Here is a 9,452-nt window from a genome sequence, read left to right as displayed (position 1 = left end):
TTTTGAGGACCTTACGTACATATTTCAATAATCTATGGTGCTCTGTTCCCCGTGCCGAACATGCGAGGACAGATATACCACCGTGACATAAAATTGCTGCCATTTATCAAACTCCCGCTGTGAGCCAGACACAGGATCAAGTTCTTTATATTCCTGATCTCATTAAAACTTCACAAAAAGCCTACGAGGTAGATGTTATTGTTATCATTTTTTAGATGGGGAGACGAAGGTCTGGGGTGATTAAATACCCAACCTGGGTCACACAGCTGGAAGGATGGGGACTCAGATACAGTGTGCCAGATGCTGAATTCTGGATCTTTTTCACTGTGCCAATGGGGCATAAACTGGGAAGTGCTGTGAGCTCTGCAGCCCCAGCTTTAGCGGAGCTGGCGTTTCTGTGCATTGTTATCCTCCGTGTGCCCACCCTGCCTGCCCCAATCCTACGTAGCATCCGAGAATGAAGACAAGACACTTTGAAGAGTGAACCTCAGCCTGGCCCTGAGCCAATGAGCCAGGTGTATCAGTCAGAATGATTTTAGTTAGAAGCTACAGCAACCGAAATGCAGAGAAAAAAAGACACGTTGCTGGCTCGTGTCCCAGGGAAGTTCAAGGGAGATGAATACAGTCTTCAGGTATGGTCCAGTCCAGGGTTTTATTCATGCATCATTGGGAGTCGCTCTCTTTTTCATTTCCCAATTCTTTTCTCCCAGATGGGTTTCATTCTCGGGCACATTCTCCCATGTGCGGGTCTCCAACAGCTATAGATTTACATTGTCCTTAAAGCTGGGGAATCCTCCTGAAAAGAAAGCAATGTGCCCCCACCCGCAACTGCAGCCAAAGTCTCCAGGATGACTCCCACTGGTTCAGCTTAGGTCGTGTGGCCCCACCCTCACGCATGGCTGCATGCCAGGGGCATGACGGTACCTAATTATGCAGACTTGGGTCTCATAACCACTCCCGAAGATGGGGCTGGGATCTGCCCAGTGGAGTGTTTCTTCATAAGTAGGATATATTCTGTTAAGAAAAAAGCATTAAAAACATTAAACAAAGAAAACATGAAAAAGCTCTCTTTACCATTACTACCATCTGCTAACCTGGTCTACACAGTGAATTGAAGGCACCTTCCTTGCCAGGAGAATGGCCTGGAATTAGGTTGCTTGAGGTGTGGTGACAATTCTAGGTGGTTTTTCCAACACTGGCTCCCTGTTTAACCTCCTAATTGCATTATGCATCCTCTGGATGCCAACCCTTGCCTCACCACATGGGGCCTGAGCTTGCCACACCCCACAGAGCTGATCACCTGGACGACTAGCTTCTGGTGGGGCAGAGATGTGTGTCCTAACCTCCTGGCTTCCTGGCTTCTCCTCGAGCTGTCCTTGGTAGCTCTTCCTTTCACCCTACAGCCCTCCCAAGACCCGGCTATCCCCTGTGAAAACACTTCCAGCCAAGAAGATGAGGGACCCAACCTTCATAATTCAAGGTACCTGGGTAAAGGTGGTTGGTTAAACATATCTCTGTATTGCTCAGAAGTAGCAAGTGGCTATTCTGATCTGGAAGATCCAGATTTTGGCAGTCCATTTCTTTGTTCATTCATTTATTTATTTTCCCAAGTGCTGATTATCTCCAGACCCTATCAGCCTGCCAGATGGAATGTGCCCATTGGGGACAAGCCAAATTTCATGAAGATCTTTTGGGTCCTAGCTCCTGGGCTGCATCACCACTGGGACTTGTGTCTGTGATAAAGTTCCTGAACCCAATACCCCTCCTATTCTCACATTCCTCTTTCTCTCCTCCGATCAGCATGGCATTACTCCCTTATGCCCTGCTGCCAAACTGCCTTGATTTAGGGCCGGGATGAATAGCACTCATGGGGGATATAAAACAAAGGAGTGGAGTTGTGTCTAGGGAGGGATTGGCTGGCAAGCACAGCCAACACCTGATTTGTCAGCTTCCTTAGGAAGAAAGGAAAAAGATATAGGAGAGATGTCAGGTAAGTCAGGACAGGCTGCTTGTAGGGAAAGCGTTGTTTGTGAATCTTTTATTATAATTTTTAAAAGATTTTATTTATTTATTTGAGATAGAAAGTGAGAGAGAGAGAGAGAGAGAGTATAAACAGAAGAGGGAGGGGCAGAGAGAGCGGGAGAGGGAGAAGGAGACTCCCCTGAGCAGGGAGCCCGACATGGGACTCGATCCCAGGACCCCAGGATCATGGCCGAAGCCAAAGGCAGGTGCTTAACTGACTGAGACACCGAGGTGCCTCTACTTGTGAATCTTAAAAAATATGTATGTTGCATGCATTTAAGCATCTTTACTTAAAAGGAATAGCCAACAAATGGACATATGACTAGCATTTTGCCTCTTCACCCAGACATGGTGTAAAAGCACTTCTTCTGCACCAGGCGTGAAACTATGCATGTGCCATCCTATTGGTCTTAGTTCTTGTAAATCACCTTGTTCAAAAGGTGATTGTGAGTTGTCATGAAGTGGCACCCCAGTGGGGGAAACCCCTGAAGGCCCCAGGACAAGGAGAGGGGCTGAGACTCAGTAGTAGGGTATGATGTGTGACAGACGTCAGGTGAGACAGGACCCTTGCAAGGTGGCATAGTAGGTCAGTTCTGCATGGGAGCAAGTGACAGGGCACTCAGGTCTGGGCTCAGAGGGTTTTCAGTTGACAGGATGGGCTATAGAGAGACGAGAAGGTTCTTGGAAAGGGAGTGCTGGGTTAAGAAGTGGCATCTATAAAAGGTAATTTGTGCAGTTGAGTGCAAGACAGTATTTCAAAGATGGGAGGGGCTACGGAGGGTATGCGAGGGGGAGGTTCTATGTGCTGCCTTGATTCTCAAATGAATCCGGACCTTACAGCTGATGGGAAAGTGGCTTTGACCTCAGCCTGTTTCTTTCCCATTCCTTTCTTCCTTCCAGGACTGCCCTGGGGGCCCTGGCAGGCAGCGAACGTTTCCTTCTCCCACCAACCACCAAAGGGGCTGTGGTAGCTGGGTCACACAGTTGAGGGGCTTTTATTTCTCTTGGAGAACAGGGAAAAATCCTTACGGGCCTGGCTACCACTTCTGCACGAGTATTTATGAGCTGTGAGAGTTAAGATCATAAGGCTCCCATATTGTGCTTTTTTTTTTTTTTTTTTTTAAAAGCCAGTAACTTAAGAAAATGTTTTCTCCATAAGAGAAACTTCAAAGATCCTGGTGAACAACGCACTAAAAATTATGGAGAGGAGGCATCGCACACATCTTGAATATCGGTGCAAAAGAATGTGCTGCAGCCAGGCGGGCCTCTTCACAGCTTAAAGATTTCTTTGTTTTTCTTCACTGCTTACCATCAAACGCAGGACCGAAGCTGTTAGGCATTTAGCTGCGGCCATCTGCAGGGCAGGCTCGCCAACCAGATTCTTTTTTCATCCAGAAGAGAAGGCTTACAGAGGCAGAAAGTATTGAAAACATTTCTGCCCTTAAAAAGAAATGCAAAACCTCCTTGCGGTTGTCGAGAGGCCAGGTGGCCTCATGATCCTCTGTGTGGAGCACAGGGGAGTTATTTAGGACATTTACACAGAAAGATGGAGAATGGATGTCCCGAGAGCCTGGGCCTATGTTTCCTAGTGGGTTAGCCACATAATTCAAACTTGCATAGCTTCAGGTTGATCACCTATTAATTGGGATCATGATATCTGCCAAGGGTGTTTCATAGTGCTGTTGAAAAGGTCAAATGAAGTCATGGTTAAATTGTGAGTGTGTGTGTGTGGGTGTGTGTGTACCCACATTCTTGCTTTAGAGAGAGATTTCTGCTTTTCTGTGTTTTCACTCCTTCTTCCTACAAGAGGGGAGATAGCTTGTCTCATGGGTCAGAGCTTGGAAGTCACGGGCCAAGGTTTGCCAGAGAGTACACGAAGTTCCAACAAATACTCCGATCCAGCCCCACCTGGCCGACAGAGCCAGACGGGCTCATGGACCTCATCATGCAGCCAGCTGTGGGTGGCCTTGGCTGTGGGGTCCGCAGCCCACAGCACATTCATGGGCAAGCTTCATCGTGAGGCTCAAGTTTGCCTATGAGGTAGGGAGGTTCCACCGTGTCATGTGTTTTGGAACACTTTCTGAGCACTTTCTTGGTGGGAGTCTGTGGCTTTTTTGAAACCCAAATGGCTGGCGATCTCTGGGTGAGAAGGAAAGGGTGAGACTCAGGCCTGGAAAACCCTCTGGGGAAAGAATGCATCATTCTGGGATTATGACGAGACCAATATTGAAAACTGGTTCCTGGCAAAATTGTGAACATTGCAAAATGTGTTATTGGCTCTTGGCCTCCTCTTTCTGTACTCACATTTTCTCTTTTCTGCCACTGCTTCCTGGAAACATCCCAATGCACTGAAGCCCTGCTTTCTGGAAACACCCTGATACCAGTCATTTATACTTTAAAGAGAATTGAGGTTCATGTATCTTCTTTCTCCAGTGGATTCACACTCAAAGCTCAATGCTCATGATGGAAGGAAAGCCTCAATTATCCATTAGAAAGATTCACCAAGAAAGTTTGGGGGAAGGATTTTTCTGATTCTCTGATATTTTGATCCATAAATTTCCTTTTCTGTTTCCTAAATGAAAAACTGGCCCAGTCCAGCCTTTCAAAGAACCAAGGGGCTTGATCCCAATATTCCTCCTGGGACACACTTAAAGCCCTTTTATTTTTTTAAAGATTTTTATTTGTTTATTCATTCATCACACACACAAACACACACACACACACACACACACACACACACACAGGCAGAGACACAGGCAGAGGGAGAAGCAGGCTCCATGCAGGGAGCCCGACGTGGGACTCGATCCAGGGTCTCCAGGATCACGCCCTGAACCGAAGGCAGCGCTAAACCACTGAGCCACACGAGCTGCCCTTAAAGCCCTTTTAAAGACCTGTCCCTACTCTTAGTTTTAAGGAAGGAGCAACAGTTGACAATTCCAGTCTCTTTTTCTAAGTGGATCTTTCGAGACTCATTTATGTGACGCATTGCCCTCTGAACATGAAAATCATGGCAGCACATGATGTCAGCCCCTAAATGGTTAAAGAGTAAAAAAAAGGAAAGGGTATAATTAGTTTATCCATAATTGTTCCTCCAAGGAAGATGGAGCACAGACCTTGTTGAAATAACCCGTTCAACTGGAATAAGCCACATTTACTGAGGACTTACTCTGTGCCAAGCCCCAGGCCAAGTGCTTTGCATTTAACTTTGTGTTTAACTCTGACATCTACTCTTTGAAGTGGGTACTCTTATAAGATTCATTTTTCTGAGGAAGAAACTAAGGGTTAGAGAGATAAGAACTTGCCCAAGTCCACCTAGCTGGTAAGAAGTCAGAGATGGGGCACAGATTCAGGTCTGTTAGAGCTGATGCTAAAGAGTCTTCCCTTGATTAGTTATCAGTGGATTTCTCCTCTGGCTTTCCTGTGATGTGTCACTTATTTTACTCAAGTTTGCCTATGAGCAAGGGAAAATCAACTATAGTGGCTTAACTAAGCCAAGACATAATTAGGACCTCACTCAACAATCCAGAGCTGATTTGTGTCCTTCTGTCATCCTCAGCACACCTCTTCCATCCTCATGGTGACAACATGGCTGCTGCACTTCACTGTTTTGCACCTGTATTCCGGACAGAGTGACGGAGGAGGGGATTTATTTTTGGTGGGCTTCATCATTTTAACCTGGAGGAGACAGTTTCCCTAGAAAATTTCTCTTTGTATCTCCTTGTCTAAAATGATGTCACAGTGTCATTCCTAGCTGAAATGGAGACTCCAGATAGAATATTCTAGTTTTCTTGCCTCTAATATAGAGGAAGGCCAGAAACACAGGGCTGGGAATAGTTAGGGGAAGCCAATCAACAGTTTCTGCACAGCTGACATCTTGACTGCATTGCTCCAAAGTTTATTGGTGGGCATGACTGGAGCAGAGCCAAGGGTTTCCCTAGAGGGAGAATTACTTTAAATTTAACATGCTGTGCTGAATTAGCTCCTGCTTTCCTTGGTCCCTCTTGGGTGGCAGCATGCATACCCCTACTTGTACATTCAGCGCTGCAGTTGCTTGAACTAACTCCAGTGCATTAGAGGGTAGGGTCTGACATCGCTCTTGTGGGAACCTAGAGTTCACATAGTTTCTCAAGGCTGTCTTTCCTCTCTTCTGCTCCCTGTCAGTCCAGATAGAACCAGTGCCTCAAATTCCAGTTCCCTGGCCATGAGACCCAGCTTGTTTGACTGTGGTGGTCAGGTATCATCCCTGGGGTTTAATAGCTGTTGTAGTCACTTCACAAAGGTAGGATGAACCCCTCCACTCCCTAAATGTGGCTCAGATAAGTGAGACTGGTAATTCTATAGGTGCACTGAAACTAGAAAAGGACTTATTGTTTACATAATGAGGTTTTCTGGGGAGAGCAGTGTGGGGGCCCAAGATGCTCTGGCAATGATGGTGGTGTCCTATTCACCTTGGGTGGCTACAGCTCGGTACAGGACACCATAGACCAGGTGGTTTCAACCACAGAAATTTCTTCTCACAGTTCTAGAGGCTAAGAAGTCCAAGATCAGGGCACTAGCATAGTCAATTCTCACGAGGTCTCTGTCTCAGCTTGCAGTTGACCACCCTCTTGCTATGTCCTCCCATGGTGGAGAGATAGGATGAGCTCTCTGGAGTCCCTTTCTATAAGGGCGTTAATCCCATTATGAATATTCCAACTTCATGGCCTAATCACCTCCCAAGGCCCTGTGTTAGTTAGAGATATTATAACATAATACCAGGCACTGGGTGACTTATAAATAGGCTTTTATTTCTCACAGTCCTGGGGTCTGGGAAGTTCAAGATCAAGGTGCTACCAGGTGTCGTGCCTGGTGAGATCCTGCTTCCTGGTTCAAGGACAATCATCTACTTGTTGTGTCCTTACATGGTGGAAGGGGTGAGGGAGCTCCCTGGGGTCTCTTTCTTAAGGTCATGAATCCAATTCCCCAGGGACTCCACCTTCATGACCTGATCATCTCCCTAAGACTCTACCACAAATACCATCACACTGGAGGTTAAGGGTTATAACATGAATTTTGAGAGGGACTCAGTTCAGTCCATACTAGGTGCTCAGGGGGTGGGACCAATGTAAGAGTTCCTATGCACATATGGTTTGATCTTCCTACCAGTGCTGAAGTAGGGAGCACATTGCCCTGATGTGGGGCAGAAGGGGAAGAAGGAGTGGTAGGACTTAGAAGCTGTCAGCAGTCTAACATCAAAAATGGAGCCAGACTCTTTATTATACCAGCCCCCGCCACCCTTGGGATCCCTTCATAGACCTGGGCTGTGTGTGGCCTGATGCTAGGGACAGGGAAGATGCTGCCTTCAGACTTTAAAAAAATATTTTATTTATTTATTTATTTATTTATTTATTTATTTATTTATTTATTTATTCATTCATTCATTCATTCATTCATTCATTCACTTATTTTAGAGAGAGAGAGAGAGAGAGAGAGCACATGAGAGAGCAGAGAGAAGAGGGGCAGAGAGGGAAGGAGAGGGACAAGCAGATTCTGTGCTGAACCAGAGTCTGATGCAGGGCTTGATCTCAACAACTCTGAGATCATGACCTGAGTCAGGCTTGATCTCAACAACTGAGATCATGACCTGAGCCAAAACCAAGAATCAGCCACCTAACCAACTGAGTCACTCAGGTGCCCCTGCCTTCTGACTTTGAGCATCACTTCTGCTTGGCCTCCCTCAGCAGGGTCCTGCCCCCTGGATGGGTTCCCTTGGATCTTTATGCACTCCCAAACCACATTTTATTTTATTTTATTTTTTTTAAATTAAATTTTATTTTATTTTATTTTTAAAAAGGCTTTATTTATTCATGAGAGAGAGAGAGAGAGAGAGAGAGGGAGAGAGAGAGAGAGAGGCACAGACACAGGCAGAGGAAGAAGCAGGCTCCATGCAGGGAGCCTGACGTGGGACTTGATCCCAGGTCTTCAGGATCACACCCTGAGCTAAAGGTGGTACTAAACCGCTGAGCCACCCGGGCTGCCCCAAACCACATTTTAGTTTACCACTTTGTCTACTGGGCCCTGGTTAACCCTCCCAGGGCTTCTTGGGTCTATAGATGGTCGATTTAGTTCTTCCCCTTTTCTGTCAGTGGTGTTGCTGAGACCCCAGCTCCATGCAGAACTGTGTGGTCACACCTTTAGGGAGGAGCACCTGTGTGACTTACCATAGTCATGCCATGACATCTGCCAAATTTGAGATTTTAGCCCTGGCCTCTCCACCAGACTACAAGTATTTGTGTTTAATGAAGAATTGAAACATTGCATTACCCTCTTCCTCCTCCTCCAAGATTTCTTGGGCATCTCTTGATGGCCTAATCCACAGCAGAGCACATGGTCACTCAAGGATATAGGTGTAGCCTTCTCCCTGAAGGGATGTGCAGTCAGATTGGCAGAATTGAGATATTGAGAGAAAGTGGGGGAAAAAAAGCAGAAATAGGTACCACATAAACAGCATAGGCAAGGTAATGATTTTGAGAGCTCATTGAGGGTTGGCAAATCAGGAAGGCTTCCTGGGAGAGACGGTTCCTTGAGCCAAGCCCAGGGAGCATGAGTTATTGATAAGCACAGTGTAGGGATGGCCATCTGATTCCTGTCTTTGAACACATGTGCTCCTGTTCATGATCATTGAAGGGAACTTGATAGTGTCAACAGGTAATGTTCAGAATTCTCTAGAATGATTCTTATGGGGGAACTTATCAGAATCGCTAAAGAAGGGTGAGGTTTGGGGTACCCAGAAGTCTCTGCAAACCAGGAATGAGTCCCAGTAGAATAAGAACACCAAGATCTCCAATCCCCAATTTGTGAGTTCTTACCTAATGTTCTCCAAATGTCTTCCTTAGAAGAAGGAGGAGAAAACTTTTTAGATCCTTGTTCCAAAATCCTCTGTGGATGAGTAAGTATTTTTATTTTATTTTATTTTTTTAATGAAGTATAATTGGCACACAATGTTACATTACTTTCAGGTGTACAACGTGGGTTATTCGATAGCTTTCTGCATTATGCTATGCTCACCACAAATGTAGCTACCATCTGCCACCCTACAATGCTATTATGATATCATTGCTGTATTTCTATACTGTAGGGAATTATCTCCGTGACTTATTCATTCTAGAATGGAAGCTTGTACCTCTCACTCTCCTTCACCCATTCTGACCATCTCCCTCTGTTCTGGATGAGTGTTTTATAACCTAAAATCAATGTTAGATATTCCTTTTATTTTTCAACATGAAAAATAAGTTTTAGGAAGGTAATTTCACTTCTTTGGGGGCTCAATTTTTTCCTTGGCCTGAAGAATAACTAGCTATACCAATCATAGGGCCAGTCACTCTGTAGCTCTGTAAATTTGCATGGCATTTCTCCACGTATAAACTTATTTGCTTTACTCATCACAGCTC

At 45.6% G+C, this 9,452-nt stretch overlaps 1 long non-coding RNA gene across 2 annotated transcripts; it reads right to left on the bottom strand.

Annotated features, from left to right (window-relative positions):
* Window positions 1-492: 492 nt before the first annotated feature.
* On the bottom strand, window positions 493-9,100 carry LOC112646377 (uncharacterized). 2 transcript variants are annotated; one of them, XR_003127618.3, is made up of 4 exons: window positions 8,871-9,100; window positions 8,326-8,422; window positions 5,537-5,635; window positions 493-1,014 (listed from the first exon to the last, which is right to left on the bottom strand). It is a non-coding gene; the product is annotated as an uncharacterized LOC112646377 (long non-coding RNA). The 2 variants fall into 2 exon arrangements; XR_003127617.3 differs by lacking the exon at window positions 5,537-5,635.
* Between the last annotated feature and the right edge of the window lie 352 nt (window positions 9,101-9,452).

Source organism: Canis lupus, chromosome 6 (genome assembly GCF_003254725.2).
Source record: "Canis lupus dingo isolate Sandy chromosome 6, ASM325472v2, whole genome shotgun sequence".
NCBI classification, from domain to species: Eukaryota; Metazoa; Chordata; class Mammalia; order Carnivora; family Canidae; genus Canis; species Canis lupus.
Note: the sequence above shows the minus strand (reverse complement) of the source record. Positions and strands in the feature narration are given on the sequence as shown.